Source organism: Lutra lutra, chromosome 4 (genome assembly GCF_902655055.1).
Source record: "Lutra lutra chromosome 4, mLutLut1.2, whole genome shotgun sequence".
NCBI lineage: Eukaryota > Metazoa > Chordata > Mammalia > Carnivora > Mustelidae > Lutra > Lutra lutra.
In genome coordinates this window covers 92957062-92976957 of record NC_062281.1, presented here as the reverse complement: position 1 = coordinate 92976957, position 19896 = coordinate 92957062, and the positions used below count along the sequence as shown (strand labels likewise).

The window sequence follows — 19896 nt, the reverse complement described above, 5'->3', positions numbered from 1 at the left end:
ATGAAGCAAATAAATTCTACCAGTAACTGTAGTGAGCTTGGAAGAGGAGCCTGAGCATCAGATGAAAATATAACAAGCTGACACCGGGATTTCAGACTTGTGAGGAAACTAGTCACCCAGGCAGAGCAGGTGCACCTGGGGGAGGCATAAAAAGCCCGTCTCTGTCGCTAACCCCCAAACGAACTTGATCTCAATCCCCACCCGCAAGCCCCCGGAGCTGCAGGGAGAACGTGAGCCCTGGTGACTCCTCCCTGGTCCAGGAGCGGAGCTCCGACCTGGAGGGGAGAAGAAGAACCCGGCAGGAGGCGCGCCCCAGGAACGCCGGCGGGAGGAAAGGCTGTGTGCATCCACCCCAGAGAGTCAGAAGATGCTTACCCCCAGCGGTTCCATGGTGTAATGGTGAGCACTCTGGACTCTGAATCCAGCGATCCGAGTTCAAGTCTCGGTGGAACCTTGCCCTTTGGGCCAAGCTGCCGCTTTTTGCTTTTCTCTCCGATACCGAGTGAGTGGCACGTGCCTTCCCCCTCCCGGTGTCCCCGCCCCCAACCCGGGGAGGTAAATTCCGTGGACGTGGAGACCCCGCACTCCTGAGGTGGACCCCTAGCAGCCATGTCCTTCGCGCTCCGCAGCCTCCTCCTCAGGAACCCGTGTCTCAGAGTGCCGCCCCGCGCCCCCCCCCCCCGCCGCCCCGCCACGGACACTGAGGCCACAGCGGGGCCACCGTACCAGTGCCGCGTCTCGTCGGGGTCCCCCTCGGGCCTCGGGTAAAACCCGGCGCTGCGCCCACGAAAACGAGGGCGTCCCGCCGCGCATCCTGTCGTTGCACCCACTCGCCTGCACGGTAGAAAACGATGGCAATGTGAAACCGCGTTTCTCACCTCCGTCGTACGGTGGTGAGAACGCAGTTTCCTGGGTTCAAGCCCGAGGGTGGGCGTCTTTCCTTTTCTTTTCCTCGGATCCTTTCCCGCCCCTCTCAGAAGAATCGCAAGTGTCTGTTCAGGCCAGTAGGGGTCGCAGTTGTCCTAAACTTTGTACTGGAGCGTGGGGCGTCTGTCTGGTCAGTCAACCCTAAACCGCGGGATATAAGAAATTCTGGCTGGGGATTCTCTGGGCCTCACCTGCTGCCGCCCACAGGGCTCCCCCTTCTTACTCCCTTGGATCTACTCCAACAAGACGCCGTAGGAAAAGAAGACCACTATCTTTTCCTTCTATTCACAGAGTCTTTGAAGTTTTAAAATTTTTGTAGATATAAACAGATTCTCAATTTGTTGGTATGGAATGGCAGAGAGATAGAATCCTGAGAAGAACTAAATATACTTTGTAAAAGTACCATAAAGTTAGAGGAATAAGACTACCCATTTTTAAGAGTTAGTATAAAGCTTCAGTTAGCAAGATATTGTGGGTGAGCAAAGGGATAGAAACACAGACCAATGAAACAGAATAGAAGGTCCAGAAATAGGTCTACAGAAATATGTCCAATTGATTATTGACAAAAGTGTAAAAGCAATTCAGTGAAGAAAGACTTTTTTCTTTTTAACAAATTGTGTTGGCATAACTGGACATCCATATGAAGGAAAAAAATCCACCTAAACCATACAGTTTATGGAAAAAAAAAACTAAAATGGAGAACAGACTAAATGTTTTATAGAAGAAAATCTTCATGGCATGGCATGGGGTTAGGCAGTGTTTTTAGGGATGTCACTCAAAGTGCTATCCAGAAAACAGAAAAGAAATCAATAAATTGTACATCACTGAAATTAAAAATGTTTAAAAAAAAAAAAACAGCTAAGAGGGGCGCCTGGGTGGCTCAGTGGGTTAAAGCCTCTGCCTTTGGCTCAGGTCATGATCCCAAGGTCTTGGGATCGAGCCCTGCATCGGGCTCTCTGCTCAGCGGGGAGCCTGCTTCCCTCTCTCTCTCTCTCTTCCTGCCTCTCTGCCTTCTTGTGATCTCTGTCAAATAAATAAATAAAATCTTTTTTAAAAAATAAAAAATAAAAAAACAGCTAAGAGAATGAAAAGTTACAGATTGGGAGAAAAAAATTAAATCACAAATAGGACAAAAGGCTGGTGACAAGAATATATAAAGAAATCTTAAATTAACAATAAGGAAACAAACAATAATGGAAAAGTAAGCAAAAGACATGAACAGACTTCTCTAGAGGATACAAGCATATGAACATCATTAAGCATCAGGGAAATGCAAATTGAAACCAAAATGAAATACCATTACACATCTACTAGAATGACAGTACCAAGTGTCTGGGATAAGGAGTAACTAGAATTCTCTTAACACTGCTGGTGAGAATACACAATGGTATAAGCACTCTGGAAAAGATTTGGTAGTTCTCATAAAGTTAAGCCTGCAAGTAGTATATGATCTAGCAAACTTGGGTTGCCAGGAATCTGCCTCAAAGAAATAAAAACTAATGTTCACACAAAAATCTCTACAGGAATATTCATAGCTGCTATATTTGTAAGAGCAGAAGTTACAATTATCCAATGTGGTTCAAAGGGTTACCTGATAAACAAAACAGTGGCATACCCACTGGATGGAATATTCTGCAGCAAACAGGAACTGTTGATCTACAAAACAAATCCCAACTCCACCTTGCTGAGTAAAAGAAGCCAGTTTGAAAAGACTACATACTATATGCTTCCATTCTTATGACATTTTCAGGAAAAAAAAATAGAGAGATAGATATATCTATAGATCTCTATCTATATATCCCACAAATTGATAGAGATATATATAGTGATGGACAGATCAGTGATTGTAAGGGCTTTATTTACCTTTGCCTTGAGTTGTAACAGTAACAAGATAGCACAAAGAAAGTTTTTGGTGAGATGAAACTGTATGTATTGCAATTATGGTGGTGACTACACAAATCCACATATACATTAAAATTTATGGAGAATTTGTACCAACAAAAAAGGTCTGTTTCACTGTGATAATTAAGACATCAGCAGAAGTCATACACTACAAACTAAACAAGTTAGATGTGAAAAGCTGGAATTTTTGTCTTCTACCTAAGGGTAGCAAGAATTCCCTTTCCAAGGCAAAGCTGGTTGCTTTTCTTCAGAGTCTTACCCATCAATGAAAGTGAGTGGTTCCCTGTGCAGGCTCTTTCCTCCCTCAAAGCGGATCTGGCCCTTTGCTGTCTTTGCCTCCACTCTCCGGGCAGGGGCGGGGTTGAGGATGGGGACTCTGGGCGCCTCAGACCTCGCCTCTGGGCGACTTTTTGGCCTTTCCCCAAGTTAGGCAGGTCTCTCTCTGCTCCCTCTCGGGAGCTGAGGCTGGGAGCTCCGCCACGTGGGACCTCGAGAGCCTGATTCAGCTGTTCGCAGTCTCCAGTTTCATTGCGGGAAATCGCTCATTGAGGGAAATCGCACCCTATCGCCAGTTTTACTGGGATGGGAGGTTGTTTAAAGAGAAAAAGAGCGAGTATTCAAGCCAGGGTTACTAGGATCGCAAGGCGGAGTACTAACCACTGTACCACCAACGCAGGCCGTCGACAACCTGCTGCGCTGTGGTTGACATCTATTAACCCACCTAAATAGCCTCAGCGTTTTTTAACCAGTTTTGCTTTCAGTGGCTAGAGTTGGTGCCTCTCAGCTTTATTTTCACTCCTCTTCCCTTTGCCCTTTCCTTTTCCTACTCCAGACCACCCTCACTCCCACCCACTTCCTACTGCTCTTCAGCTCCCCTCATCACCTTTCTCCCTGCGCCCACCCGCATCCCCTAGGCTGAGGCCGCAGCACCGCCGTGGGTGGGGGGCTCAGAGACGTTCTGGGTGGTGTCCTCTAAAGGTTTTCATGATCAGGACCTTGACCTGGTTCTAAATCAGCTTCTGGTATAAGATATTAAAGAATGACCAACTTTGACTTCTTCCCATACAGGGGATTCTCTAGAACTAAAATTAATCGTCCAAGGTGAAATTCCTGGTGCCTCTCCTGTCCCCTTCAGGCCCCTGCGGCGCAACGGACTCCTTCACGGGGCATTTATTGGGTGCCTAAGTGTCAGGCAATATTGTAAGAGAGGGGGCTGCATAGTGAGCAAACCCAAGTCCCTGCCCCCATGGAGTCCCCATCTAGTGGCCTCCAGGGGTTGGGGTGGTGGAAGAACAGCTGATTCTGGTTCTTTGCGCCCTCACCCTCTCTGTCCCCAACCCTCCCCCGATCTAGGGGGACTCGCGAAGAAGAGCAGGACAGGTGAAGTGGAGCAAAGACCTGAACAATGGATGACTTCCAACCAAGAGGCTGTGGTTGTCACAGGGCACCTGATGTTTGATCCTGGGAGTTCACTCCCTGGGCTCCAAGCCATCGCCCAAATTTAGGTAATCACAGGACTCTTGACCTCAATGTCTCCTGCACCCTCAGGCTTCTGGAGCAGGGAGGGAGGTTAGGCCAAACAGAAGAGTTGAGGGCGCCCTAGTTTGGGCACAAAAATCACTTCTCTGTACCTCTGTACATTGAGATGATTATGGATAATATACTTTCCCCCAGTTTTACTGAGATTGAAATGAGATACAGCACTTTAAAAGTTTAAGATATACAGCACAATGACTTGACTTACTTATATTGTGAAATGATTACAAGCTGGGTGAACATCCATCCTCTCATATAGATAAAAATGTTTTTAAATGTATTTTTTCCGTTTGATAAGAACTCATAACAACTACTTAACACCTTTCAAATATACTATACAGCAAGGTTAACCATAGTCGTCAGGTTGTGCATTCTTCTCAGACTTTGACCAGGAACACGAAACCATAATGTATATAGTATAACTGACCACCAGCCAATGAGTAACTACATGGAGTGTCTCTGTGGTGCAGTTGGTTAGTGTGCTGGACTATTAACTGGAAGGTTGGTGGTTCAATCCCACCCAGGGATGCTTGGGTTTCTGGAGAATGTGGCTTTCCAACCTTTTCTCTTTCTCTTTAGGATACCAAATTTATGCTTTCTATTTCCCAGGTACCACTAACAATGAGTCCCCACTTTGAGGAAAATGTTTTGGAGCTCCAGAGTACATACAATCTACAACTGCCCTTACATCTTCCCCTACTTTTCCAGAGCCTGGTTTACAGCTTAACGTATTTGGAACATTGTAAATCCCTAAAACGGAGAACAAGAGAATCTGGCTCATATCCACTGGTGAAGGCACAGGCCCTGGGAGGGAAACTTAATCAGTCCAAAGAAGTTATATGACTCTTCTGTGCTTCCATTTTTACATGTAAGATGAGCAAAATGGAGTATTTTGCTTGTCCAGAGTCTTAATGAGATGTGTGAGGAAAGCACGTAGCCAATGACTCTCACAGGCAAATGTTCAAAGCACATTAGCTCTTACCAGCACCATTGCCATCAGCATTTTCATTACCTGCTTTGTTCTTTTTAGTTAGGATCCTTCTTGATATAAATAAGTCATTATTCAAACAGTCTCTCTAATTGATGGTCATGCAATTGACTCCAATATTGATTATCACACATACTACTGCAGGGAACACATATATACAAATATGTATTATCATGCCTCTCCTTCTCTCCAGAGTCCTGAACATGGAATTGTCAATCAAAGTTTGTGACTGCCTGCCTAACTACCCTGAAAAGAAAATGTAGGTCATCGTCCCCACATTTTATGAAAATATTCTTTTCTCCAATGTTTTGCCAAAATTGGATAGTGCTTACCTGCCATTTCATTTGAACCCATGTTTGCTCACAGTTTTATAGACCTACAGTGGGAAAATGTTCTGTGCAAAACATCAAACCCAGAATTCCTCCAGAAGAGTCAATAATATGGCTACATAAAAATTCATATTCGAGATACAAACAATAAACTTTAAATTTACACATATGTACATATATGGCAAAGGAATTATTTTGTATTTGGGACAAATTTTTATCAAAGTTATGTATACTCATAAGATTTTTTCGAAAACAGCAACCCCCCTTCACTATTCCTTGATTTTCAAATTGTAGATATTATCTCTCACATACCCCTCTATTATCACCCCCACACCAAACATGTCTCCTCTTGCTTTATTTTCCAAAATATCTGTATCATAATTTTATCAGTCAACTATTATATTAACTATGTAAGCTCTATATTTATAGTTGGGCCACATAGGATACAAATAGGAGGAACAAAGACCAGTGTTTTCACAGACTCTTTTTTTCAAGTGGATAAATCTGAGATTTATTTACTCTTTGGTCACCCCCCTCCCATTTTCATATTTCAGGGAATTTTCATATTCCAGTCACTGGAGGTGATTGGTTGAGCTTAGGTCCATGTCCTCTCTTTGAGCAAACGAGGGCAGAGCACCTTCATGAACAATACAAGGAAGACATTATCCAAGAAAGGAGCAACAATTCCAAAAATGAAGAAAAATGCTGGAGTGCTGGGTGGGCAACAAGAAGGACAAGAAGAAAACTCTATCACTCTGCAATGGATGTGTGGAGTAGAGTATGGATCCAGGGTGAAGGGAAAGGAGTTCTGAGAGATGTAGGCCTTGGATATGCTTCTATGGGTTGAAACCATACACATTTGTGGGACTGCAGAGGGGCTGGGAGTGAAGGAGCATCTGCCCTCCCACCCTGGAGGAGTGAGAGGCTGTCTTGATGACAAGACAGACACTGGGCTTGAGCCAGAGCAGTTCAGGTGGGAAAATAAAGAAAGGGCAACTTCTCCTTGAAGCAATGTCTGAGGCTCAAGTCTTGGTAGGGAGTGAGGCTCTAGGTGGCGAGGTAAGGGTACCCAAACCTATGCATCAAGGCAGTTCCATTAAAAGGATCGCTCCAGTACAGAAGGTGGAGGTCAGAAAGGAATGTCTGCAATGCTTTGGAGAAAGCCTATTGCTTCACCCTGACTGGTCCCCTTGCTCAGTCCGCTGGCCAGACCCCCAGACTCCACGCTCTGGGAGGGGCATAGCCTGCTCAGCCACCACATGTCCAGCAAAGAACTAGTCCTTGGCCATCTTCATGGTCTTGGGCGCCTCGACCCTCTCCAAGCCTGTCCTGCCGGCAGTTGTCTTGCAAGGGGAGAGAAGGGAGGGAAAGTCTACTTGCCGGTTAACGTCAGGGAATTCAGTAAGGTCCTAACTTGGTTCCCAGTAAGTTGCAGGTCTATCTACCCTCCTACTCCGACTTCCACAATTAATGAAAAGAGCAAGGACAACGCCAGCTTTCGTGCTTTCCAGGTAAAGCCAAAGTTCTCGGGGAATCGACGAGATTCAACCCAAAGGCGGTAGCGCTGCGGAATGAGCCAGCAGCCGCAACGGAATCCGCAGGTGAACAGCCTGGCTCCCCGCCCTCGGATCCCGACCCTTCTCCTTCCTATCTCTTTTCCTCCTCCTGTCTCTGCTTTTCCGTTTCTCCCCTCCAGCCTTAGGGCTCTCACTCCTTTGCTTTTCAGACCCTCAAAGCGAGCCGTTGGAGAACAATTGTATTTTACATTCCTTTGTAAACGGGCGGAAGTTCCAGAACTAGGAGAGATGTGGCAGTGGACATTTTCACTAGCTATGAGGTCCTTCAGAACGTGTGACCACATTTTTTTACCGAGCAGAAGAGAACGAGCGTGTTTCCATCAGGTCCAGTCGTAAGGCGTCTTCTCCGTGGAACAGAGTCGCCCCAGGAGCGAGGGGAACCCTACGGGTCAGGACTCGGAGCTCCCCTGGCTCGTGTTACCTTCGCCCCTGGAGGAGCCCCAAGGCAGCAGGTGAGGCCCAGAGAATCCCCAGCCAGAATCTCTTATTTCCCCCGGTTTAGGGTTGACTGACCAGACAGACGCCCCACGCTCCAGTACAAAGTTTAGGACAACTGCGACCCCTACTAGCCTGAACAGACACTCGGGATTCTTCTGAGAGGGGCGGGAAAGGATCCGAGGAAAAGAAAAGGAAAGACGCCCAACCTTGGGCTGGAACCCAGGACCCTAGAAACTGCATTCTCTCTTCCGCAGCGCGGGGGTAAACAACGCAGTTTCACATTGCCATCGTTTTCTACCGTGCAGGCGAGTGGGTGCAACGACAGGACGCGCGGCGGGAGCCCCTTGCCGTGCAGCCGCGGGGTTTTACCCGAGGCCCGAGGGGGACCCCGACGAGAGGTGGCACTGGCCCGGTGCCCCCTCTGTGGCCGCAGTGTCCGTGACGCGGGACGGCGGACGGCACTCTGAGACGCGGGTTTCCGGGTCCCTGGTTCCTGAGGAGGAGGCTGAGGAGCGCGCAGGGTGCGGCTGCGAAGGGCGCACCTGAGGGGGGCGGGGGAGAGAAGAACGGCGCGACGTCCCCGGAGGTTCCCTCCCGGGATGAGGGCGGGGACATCGAGAGGGAAAGCGCGTGCGACTCGCTGGGTATCGGAGAGGAAAGCAAAAGGTAAAGGTGGCCCGGCCTGAAGGGCAAGGTTCCACCGAGACTTGAACTCGGATCGCTGGATTCAGAGTCCAGAGTGCTCACCATTACACCATAGAACCGCCTGGGGCGCGGCGCGCTGACTCTCCGAGGTGAGTGCCGGCAGCATCTCCTCCCGCCGGCGTTCCTGGGACGTGCCTCCACCTCAGGGGTCGGAGCTGGGCTCCTGGACCCGCGAGGAGTCTCTTGGGCTCACGTTCTCCCTGCCGCTCCGGGGGCTTGCCTGTCGGGATCGAGATCAAGTTCGTTTGGGGGTTAGCGACAGGGACGGGCTTCGTATGCCTCCTCCAGGTGCACCTGCTTTGCCTGGATCCTGCCTAGTTTCCTGCCCTGAGGTAAAAACGAAACAAAACAAAACAAAACAAAACAAAACAAAACAAAAAAAACAAATACACAAAAACCACAAAACAAACAAACAATAACAAGTGTTCCTTTCCTTCCCTTTGCACATGTCCTCTTCCCACTGTCCGGAAGCTCCGGTGATCCACAGAAAGGGATCAGGGACTTGCCGAGATTCTAGTCCCTCCCGTTCCATTCCTGATCCTATTTCCTTCCCGTCATTCTTGCTGTCTTCCTCACCACGCATTTTCTCTAGCTGCGCGGGGCCTTCAGTGGGTTTAGGACCATCCTGGGGTTGGGGCGACTCCATAGTAAGGAACCGGGCTCAGCGCAGCTCAAGGCTGGCTGGTCACCTCCCGCCAAATTGAACCTGGAGCACGGTTCTCCGCTACGCGTGTTGGGGAATGCGCTGCGTCCCTATCGCCCTCTGGTGGCCACACCGGGTACAGCTCAAAGAGCCCCACGGATGGCCGGAAGCGCTAGGAGCCACAGATGCCAGAAAATCAAAGAACGCTGCGCCATGCTCAGGACCTTGAAATGAAAAGTCCCACAAACCACCGACTAAAATAGATCCATGGAAAATGAATAAGATATGCTCCTGTCTCCTAGCTACAAACCCGGTTTGGAAGGGCGATTAAGATAGTGTTTTGGGACTCAGGCTGGATAGTTCCCCAAATGTGAACCTGGGGATCATAGCCAGGCAGAAGGCTGAGTCCTAAAACCCCCAGCCTTCTGCAGCCAGCTCGCTACTTTTTAAGTTTCCGGTAACCCAGAGATAGCCAAAGCTCTCCTGCCACCATGTTTGCACACCCCAACATCTATCTGAGCACTCGGAGGTTCCTAACTCTTGAGCAGCGAGTTGGGCGAGGCAGGTGAGGCGGGGAGGTCTTGTGAGAAAGGTGGGAAAAGGTTTCGCCCCTTAGACTGAATAAAGTATGCTAGTCAGATTCTGGGAGAAATTATCAGTGAGCCAGAGCTGTGGTTTCTATCCTGCTAACAGTGGTTACTTAAGCCAGTGGAAATTAGTGTGGAGGAGAGGAATTTCCCCCTATGGATTCTTTCATCATGTAATTTACAAAGAGAACACATCAATGTGATCTTTGGGTTAAAAAAAAAAAAAGGATGAAAATAAAATGAGAGAAAGATACGTCAGATGCCAGTGCGGAGGCACTTTAATTGGGGAGGAGGAAAGGAGAGCTTCTTTGGGGAGAGAACTCTGAGTGGGCACCAGAGTTGTGAGAAGATCCTAGGGGATAAAGCTGGAGCTTCACTCTAGCCAGTTGGGGCAGAGGAAGAAGGTTGGCAGTTGGACTGAGCGGCATTCACCTACAGGTGGGTTATCTGGGGATCTATCCCCAGCCCCTTACAGTCTGGGGGCACCTGGGTGGTTCAGCTGGTTGAGCGTCTGACTTGGTTTTAGCTCAGGTCATGCTCTCATGGGTCATGATCTCAAGAGTCCTGTGAGGAGCCCCGTGTCAGGCTCTGCTCTTAGCTGGCAGCCTGCTTGAGGATTCTCTCCCTCTGCCCTTCCCTCTACTCACTCTTTCTCTCTCTCAAAAAAATGCATAAATCTTTAAGAAAAAAAAAAAGAATATTAGATACAGTCTGTCACTGAGGTTCTTGATGTTTCTTTCAGAAGTCTCAATTTCTAGTTTGTAGAAGGGCATTGTGTAAGGGGAAAAGCAGAATCACTGTGTAGGATAAGACTGAATGGCTCTGGATAATTCTCCCTTATAACCAACCTCAGCATGGTCAAGAAATATACACAAAAGAGGGGCACCTGAGTGACTCAGTCAGGTAAGTGTCTGACTCTTGGTTTCTCCTCAGGTTATAATCTCAAGAGTTGACAGATCAGCCCCTCTAGGGCCTCTGCTCAGTGGGAAGTCAGCTGGAGATTTTCTCTCTTCCCTGCCCCCTGCCATGCATGTGCTCTTTCTCTCTCTCAAAATAAAGAAATAAGACTTAAAAAAAAAAAGATAAAGTAAGAAATAGAGACTCCTGGATGGCTCAGTATGTTAAGCATCTGCCTTCAGCTCAGATCATGATCCCTGGGTCCTAGGATAGAGGTCCTTCTTGGGATCCCTGCTCAGCGGGGAGTCTGCAGTTAAGCCATTACGTTATGTCATCCTTGCTAACAGGCAATTTGAAAACATTCATCCTTGGGGTCACACAGATAAAACGGCATTAAGTCCTTTAGAGTCTCTCTCTCTCTCCCCCTCTCCCCATCCTGTCTCTCTCATACCACACACACACAACTGTCTCATTAGCACAGATTTAGTATAAGTAGCACTAGGCATTTAGTAAGTTACAGGCCAGTAAACTTAACTAAGCAGTTGTAAAATCTAATGAGCACTAGCTTTTGAAACTTTAAGAACTTGTGAGCCACAGTGTTTCCAACACATCTTCAACTGTTTAAGGAGAGTACAGTTGACCCTTGAACAACCTGATTTCAACTGCATGGGTCCACTTATGTGTGATTCTTTTTCAATACGTACAGGAATGTAAATGTATTTTCTCTTCCTTATGAGTTTCTTAATAACATTTTATTTTCTTTTGCTTATTTTATTGAAAAGACTACAGTATATAATACACTTAACATACAAAATATGTGTTAATTGATTATGTACTGGTAAGACTTTCCAGTCAATAGTCAGCTATTAGAAGTTAAGCTTTGGGGAGTGAAAAGTTATCTGCAGATTTTTGACTGTGTGTCTGTTGGGGGAGTGGGGGTCAATGTCAATAGCCCCTGAGTTGTTCAAGGGTCAACCTTCACACTGATCAACTCTGTTATTTGATTAGCTGCCCAATGAACATATTTCATGCATTCTTCTTCATTTTATTCTTGCTTTGGGATCAGAAGCAATGTGGTTTGTGTACACTGAAGCCCAAACAAAGCCTTCATATTTTTGTGGAATACTTTAAATGCTTATGTAAAATCCCTGAAAGGTCAAGATTTTCAACTCTACCTTGGTTATATTTAACTTCAATGTCCTGCTAACAACAGGGGAAATGTGTGGATTTGTCACCATGAGCTCCTCTAAACAAAAGGCTTCTTTGCATAGTTGTGTTCATTGATACACAGTTCTGCAAGTTCATGCCATGTGGGAGGCCACGGTAAGGCTTGAGATGAGAACCAAACCAGGCCCTGACTTGTGCCTCCTTTAAAGGCTGAATAGCCGAACAAAAGGCTTAGGTCAATAAAGTGGAGCAGCACTGAGAAAGGGTCTGTGCTATGTGTTGTGCGCTTGCCTACGTGACTTCCCACACGTTTGCTAGTCAGATAGAGATGATTTGGACGGGGTCAGAAATTCTTGGCTGGTCCTTGCTGTCCTTGCACGGGCTATAGACTACACCACTGTAAGACTGTGCTGTGCTTACATAAACTATGTCTTGAGTGGCCTTGAAGTCAGTACATCTGGCGCTAGAGGGTCTGCTATTGGTGCTTGGGAAATAGATAATGGGAAAGCTTGAAGGATTTTCTGTGCATGTTGCAAACTCTTTAGTAATCAGCTAAAAATAGATACTTTCTTATGATTGTTTCTGTTAGCTATATAATGCCTTGCTGCCTTGAATAAAATTGGCACTATTGGACATCCTCCTTGGTGCTCCTCCTGCCCCCATCTCTTTGTCTCTTAATTTCTTTTCACCATCCTCTTACCCTCCTGACCCTGGTCGATTTGTCGCACCGGCCGCGACAATGCCATGCTCTGTAGTTACCAAAAAATTGTTCAAAATATTCATGGTAATCATGAACAGCTTCTATATGTCTCCTAGGGCTTTTTAAATATCCATTTTGTGTTCTCTTGCAGTAGCCGGATCTTCTTATATTAGTTGGGTCTTGTAAAATTGGGTTACATGGCTGTAGTGAAACATCGTTATTATCTTTCCATGGATTCACATTTCGCTTATCTCTGTGACTGCCAGGAAAATTTGACACCTGAAGGTCAAAACTGTGCCAAGCCATACCTTGAACTGCAATCATCACCTGTTCACATTTTATCCAAATACCATCTCCAAGCTTAGAAGCAGTCATGGATTAACTCTTCAAAGTCTACCCTTTGATCACTGTTACAAGAATTTCCTTCTTTTTAACGCTTTAGCTCACATTTCTTCCCAAGTGACATCATAAGGTTTTGAGACCTTTGCTGTTTGTCCAGAACCTACAAGCAGCCAGGTGAGAAGATGAGGCAATTCATTTGTTCTTTCAGTGCAAGGGGCCAGATATTGAAAATTTAACCACTATGAAGATGGCTTTTCCTTGGCACACAGCATTGGAGGGACTCTAACTCTAACAAGGGAGCATGTCTCACTGCCTGACAAAAATTGTTTAAACATCATCAAACCACAGGATAATTCTAGGTTAAAAGGAACTTAGAGGTCATCTACTTCTTATCCTCTTTTTATAGCTGAGAAAATTGAGGTAAAGTGACTTCATCAAATTGGCACAATATTCTATGGCAGAAATAGTGCTAGAACCTTGGATGCTCAGAGCACAAAGCTGACATCCCTTTCCCCTGTACCATGTGTTTTCTCTAGAATATTAGAAATTATAATTTTGTGATTTTATTTCATGTCACAATTCTTAATCCCAGTCCTTTTATCCCAAATCATCACAAAATGGCTTGTCTGGCATAAGCTTTCGATAAAATTAGGTGTGTGATATTTTGGACAAGTAAACCAGAGCTTTGTTCCCACATTCAAACCTATAATTGAACCATATCAAGATATTATTATGGATTATTTTCTTTATTTCCCAGAGTTACTGACCTGAAGTGCCAATTTGTTTCATCTTTTCCATGGCTTTCAGAATCTCTGATAATGCAAAAGATAGCATCTTCCTAATAGACAGCCATACCTGTCAAGGAGTTCTTACTGAGCTTTTCTTTCTATAGCCTGTGTCATGAACATAGTGAGTTCTTTTTTTCCTAAACATAAAATTGTAATAATGAATATCCTTCCTCAAACAATGCGTGTACCTCTTTCTCTCCTTCCTCCATCCCCATATTATTTCAACACCTGTCCTTTCTTCTGTCTTATTGAGAAACCCTGCCCTAGTTATTCTCTTCCCCTTTTTCGTGTTTCAAAGCATTTTTCCTTGATTTCAAGATAGATTCATTGATCATCTAGGAGGCAGTTCTTTGGATTTTCAACTACCTGTTTACTTCTTCAGCCATCGTATAAGAGTTACCTCAGAAATTTGTGGGGGGAAAGGAGGATTCCTTTGCTTTATCCCTATGCCCAGAGATTCTTAACAAGTTCTGCATGTGATTTTGGTGTCAGTGATCCCTAGGTTTGCAGCCAACTGGAGAATGAGGGATTCACATTGATTGAATGACTTCTCAGACACTGAACTTAATCTCTCTCTCACATACACACAGACACACAAGCACACACAAAATCATCCAAAAGCTCTATATGTAATATTATATTCTCCATTTTGTAAAATAAAATAAAATAATGAGGCTTGAAGAGATTAAAGAAGTTGTCTACTACTCCGTATAAAGTAAGTGGTGGATCTGGTATTCAAATCCAATAATGTCCTTTTCCAGTCCATGGTTTTATCACTTCATTCCAGCCCCAGTAAAGGACTGAGTGAGGAATACACTGAGAATTAAGGAATACTGGTAAAAATTAGTTGTTTATAATAACATTGTTTATTCAACAAATATTTATTGACTCTGTGGTGGAGACTTGTGTAGTAGGGGAACAAGATAGGTCCTACTTACATGAAGATTATCTTCCAACAACCAAACATTATACAGATAGTTACAAAAAAACATTGTAATTCTGATGAATGTTAATGATTACTTATGTGTTCCTTGGTCCAATTGGATCAACTAAGTATTGAAAGCTGACTAAGCATTCAAAGTAGACCTATAGGTAAGAATCTTCTGATTTATTTGTCTTAAAAGTGATAAACATTGTTTATTTCACAGGGTTCTGACATTCTAATATGAGGCTGTGTGGCATGGCACAAAGAACACTGACCTGGGAAGCTCCTGGATTTATAAAGGTAGCTAGCTCTACCACCAAGAAGCTATGGGAGGTCTAGCAAGTTTGTTAATCTTTTCATCTATAAGATTAGATATTTGTACACCCATGTTTAGAGCAGCAATATTGACAATAACCAGAAGATGCAAGGAACCCCAGTGTCCATTGATGGATGAGTAGATAAACAGAATATGATATATACATGCAATGGAAGATTATTCACCTTTAAAAAGTACATGCTATGTAAGATTTTATTTATACAAAATTCAAATCCAGGTTTATTTCAAAATAAAATAAAAACAGGCATTATCCCAGCTCTTGAAGCACCCCTTGTCTTGGAGCCATTATTTGCCAAATAGCATGCAAAGTGTTGTTACAGCAACATGAAGAAAAACAAAACAAAAAAAAAATGCAAAGTTTGAAAGAAGTGCCCAATGAGGAGTGATGTTATTGACTCTCCTAATCTCTGTACTTGCTTCTTCTAACAGCTGAATGACTTGTCTCAGGCCAGGGACTCTGGGTCTAGGGCAGATTTCAGCCTCTCCAGATTCCCCCAGTACCTGAGCTCCTGCCTGGCTCAGTGCAGACAGGACTGCCAGGATCTCCAGAAACTGCCGATACCAGAAGCTACTGTATCTGCCTTAGTCAATCAGCTGGAGGAAAAAAGAGGCATATTTAATGAGTCCTGTAATTTGAGCATTCCCACAGCGATGCATGATAATGTATCTTCTTCCTGAGAAACTAACTGCTTTCCAGATTTCACTCGGATATTCCCAACATCAAAGTAGATGCAATCTTCATAATTTTCCCAAGATAGACCTCAGTTTTCAGTTAAAAAAAAAAAGAAAAAGAAAAAGCTGGGTTTTGCAACAACATGGGTGGAGCTAGAGGATATAATGCTAGTCTTTCAAAATAAGTCAGTCAGAGAAAGATGAATACCATATGATCTCATGCATATGTGGAATTTAAGAATCAAAACAAATGAGCAAAGGAAAAAAAAGAGAGAGAGAGAGAGAGACAGACCTAGACATAGACTCTAAACTATAGAGAGCAAACAATGGTTACCAGAGGGGAGGGTGGTTGGGGAATGGGGTAAATAGTAGATGGGGATTAAAGGATACAATTATCGTGATGAAAAATAAAAATAAAATGAAATGAAAGGAATAACAGTTAAACAGGGTTTTGTTTGTTTGTTTGTTTGTTTGTTTCACTTTTTTAAAGCCTGAGATACAAAGGAATAAGACACTATAGGGTAAAACTGAGGTCAAAATCCAAGATTACTGAATTCTACAGACACTCAACAACCTTGCCTGGGCTAAGGAATGTGATAATCACTCTTCTTTCTATTCTTCTATTTACTGCATCTGATTCTCCAACCATAGCATCTTTGCTGGTCTAGGTATCTTGGGACTCTAACTTAGGACTCAATTCAGGCATTTACTGAATGGGCGAAGTTCTATTCTAGTTACACTGGGGGACACAGAGGTGACCTTATACAATGTGTGACTTAAAGGGCCTTAGAAGTGTTTTTAAGTGAGTCTACCCGTATATGAGAACAGCAGTAATAGACAGAGATGGCATTATTCTGCTGGGGGGAAAACAAGATATCTGAAGAAAATTACCTCTTCTGTCACCTAAGTCCAGAATCTAATACTCTCCGCATCTGATACTCACCTGTTTCCCAAATGGATCAGGGTATGTGCTTCTGAGCTTGAGAATGTTGTTGGGAAAAATTAAATACTCCATACTATCTCTTCTTTCTCTTCCTGAGCATGTATGTGAGGTTATTTTCTTACAGAGGGGATTTCAAATTAAAGAAAAATCTTTGTGTTCGCAAGGACAGGCTTTTTTCTTACCTGGTCTGCCAATCTTAATATTTTCCTTGAAGATTTTAGTTTGTTGAAATTGAATGCAATTACTGTTATAACTGGGTTTATATCTACCACTTTATTACTTGGTTTCTATATATTCCATCTATTTTATATTCCCCTTTCACTTCTTTCTTTGCTTTCTTTTGGGATAGATAAATAATTTTTGTTATTACATTATTTTCCTATTAACTTGCTAACATTTACCATTCTTTGAGAGCTTACTTCAGAAATATCAACATGTATACTTGATTTATTATATATATATATATTTTTTAAAGATTTATTTATTTATTTGAGAGAGAGAGAGACAGGGCATGAGCAGGAGGGGCAGAGGGAGAGAGAATCTCAAGCAGACTCCACACTGAATGTAGAACCCAATGAGGGGCTTGATCCCACGATGCTGAGCCAAAGTAAAAAATTAAGTGCTTAACCAACTGAGCCCCCCACGTGCCCCAATTTATTATATTTTTATACAAATGATTACTTTCACAATACTGCTAGAATCTTAGAAAACTGTTCTTCCCTTTACCTACTTCTATCTTTTGCATTGTTGTTGACAAACTATTGTTGTCCCTTCCTGAAGTCATTAAATTTTTTATACCCATGTATCAACCTTTTCCAGTATTTTTCATTCCATTCTACATTGCTGTGTTTCCAATGAGGATTTCATCTTTTCATTCTTTCATAAAAATTACTTTTAATATATTTGTAACATCCTGTGCTGGTGCTGAATTTCTTCAGTTTCTGTTTGTCTAAAAACATTTATTGCACCATCATTTCTTTACTTTTTCACTTTTTTCTGCTTTATTGAGGTATAATTGACATAATTAACTGCATATATTTAAAGCACATGCTTGATGTTTTGCCATATGTATATTTGTCTGTGAAGCATTACCACAATCAGGATAATGAATATAACTATCTTCCCCCAAAGTTTCCTCTTGCTCTTTTGTAACCTCTCTCCCTCCCTCCTGTCTCTACCATTTACACCTTCTTCCCCAGGTAATCATTGATATGATTTCTGGATCATACATCTGCTCTTTTTCTGGTTGGCTTCTTTTGTTCAACATAATGATTTAGAGACTTAAGCATGTTATGTTGTGGTGGCTAATTTTATGTGTCAACTTGCCTGGGCTAAGGGATGCCTGAATAGCTGGCAAAACATTATTTTTGTGTGTGTCTGTGAGGGTCTGTATGGAAGAGCTTAGCATTTGATTCAGTAGACTGAGTAAAGACATCCACCCTCACCAATGGGGGTGGGCATCCTCCAATCTTTGGATGGCCCAAATGGAACAAAAAGGCAAAAGAAGGGAGAACTCACTCTGTTTTCCTGGGCTAGGACATCCATCATTTCCTGTCCTCGGGCATTGGAGCTCCTGGTTCTTGGGCATTTGGACTTGGACTGAATTGTATCACTGGCTTTCCTGGCTTGGTTCTCCAACATGCAGAGGGCAGATTGTAGCACTTCTTGGCTTCCAAAACCACATGAGCCAGTTCCCATTTTATGTATATGTGTTTGTATACACACACACACACACGTTTACATTTATATTTCCTATTGGTTCTTTCTTTCTGGAGAATCCTGATTAATACCTGTATGTGTCAAAAGTTGTTCTTTTTATTGCTGAGTAGTATTTCATTGTATGGATATGCAACAGCTTTTTAATTCATTTATTTGTTGAGGGACATTTGATTTTTTTCTGTTTGTAGCTGTTACCAAAAAGTTGCTGTGTATAAGTTTTTGTGTGAATATATGCTTTCATTTATCTTGAGTAAATAGGTGTGGAATAGCTGGCTCATATAATAGTTGAAATTTTAAAGAAATAGCTAAACTGTTTTCGAAAATACCTGTACCTATTACATTTCCACATTGCCACATTTCCAGTATGTAAGAGTTCTTATTTCTCCGCATCCTCAACAGCATTTGATATGGTCAGGGTTTTAAAATTTCAACCTTTCTAGTGGGCACTTATTGGTATGTCATTATGGTTTTAATTTCCATTTTCTTAATTACTAGTGATATTTAGCATCTTCCCACATGCTTTTTTCCCATTGGCATACTTTCTTTGGTGAGGCATTTGTTCAAATATTTTGCCCTTTTTTGGGGGTGTTATTTATATTCTTTTTTTTTTAAGATTTTTTTTATTTGAGAGGGAGAGAGACAGAGAGTGTGAGTGAGCAGAGGAAGGTGCAGAGGGAAAGAGAGACTCTCCAGCAGCCTCCATGCTGAGCACAGAGCCAGACTCAGGGCTTGATCCCATGACCTTCAGATCATGACTTGAACTTGAACCAAAATGAAGAGTTGGATGCTCAACTGACTGAGCTACCCAGCTCCCCCATTTATATTCTTATTATTTAGTTGCAGGAGCTCTTTGTATATACAAGAACTTTGTCAAATATATATTTGGCAAATATTTTTCCCAGTCTGTGACTTGTCCTTTATTTTCATAAAAATATCCTAAGAGGAAAAGTTTTTAATTTTGTAAAGTCTAATTTGTTGATTTTTTCTTTTATTGTTTGTGTTTTTATGTCATATTTAAGAAATCTTTACCAAACCCAAAGTAATTAAGATTTCCTATGTATTTTTTTAAAGACTTTTATTTATTTATTTGACAGACGGAGATCACAAGTAGGCAGAGAGGCAGGCAGAGAGAGAGGAGGAAGCAGGCTCCCCGCTGAGCAGAGAGCCCAATGTGGGGCTCGATCCCAGGACCCTGGGATCATGACCTGAGCTGAAGGCAGAGGCTTTAACCCACTGAGCCACCCAGGCGCCCCTCCTATGTATTTTTTTAAGAAATTTTATACTTCTAGCATAATTAAGTCTATGAAAGTTATTCAGTTAATTTTTGTAATGGTGTAAGGTGTTTGGGGGGGGTTGTTTTCTTTCATTTTGTTTTCCATATGGTTGCTTAAATGTTTCAGTACCATTTGTTGGATGGATCATCCTTTCCCCTAATTACCTTGACACCTTTGTTGAAAATCAACTGATGTGTGGATCAATTTCTAAACTCTTTATTATGTTTTATGGATCTATTCATCTATTTTTAGACCAATTCCACACTGTTTTGATCACTGTAGTTTTATAAGTCTTGAAATCAGATAGTGTTAATCCTCCAACTTTGTTTTTTTTTTTCAAAGTTGATTCAGCTATTCTAGGTCCTTTGCATTTCCATATAAATTTTTTAAAAATTTTAAAAAACATGCCGTTTTTTAAAAAATTATTAGAAACCCACTTTAAATAAAAGGCACATATAGATTAAAAGTGTAAGAAACATCAGGGAGATGCAAATCAAAAC

At 43.1% G+C, this 19896-nt stretch overlaps 2 non-coding genes across 2 annotated transcripts; one reads left to right on the top strand and one right to left on the bottom strand.

Annotated features, from left to right (window-relative positions):
• The first annotated feature begins 382 nt into the window (after positions 1–382).
• TRNAQ-CUG (transfer RNA glutamine (anticodon CUG)) lies at positions 383–454 on the top strand. Its single transcript has one exon. It is a non-coding gene; the product is annotated as a tRNA-Gln (tRNA).
• A 7935-nt stretch (positions 455–8389) lies between these two features.
• TRNAQ-CUG (transfer RNA glutamine (anticodon CUG)) lies at positions 8390–8461 on the bottom strand. Its single transcript has one exon. It is a non-coding gene; the product is annotated as a tRNA-Gln (tRNA).
• Between the last annotated feature and the right edge of the window lie 11435 nt (positions 8462–19896).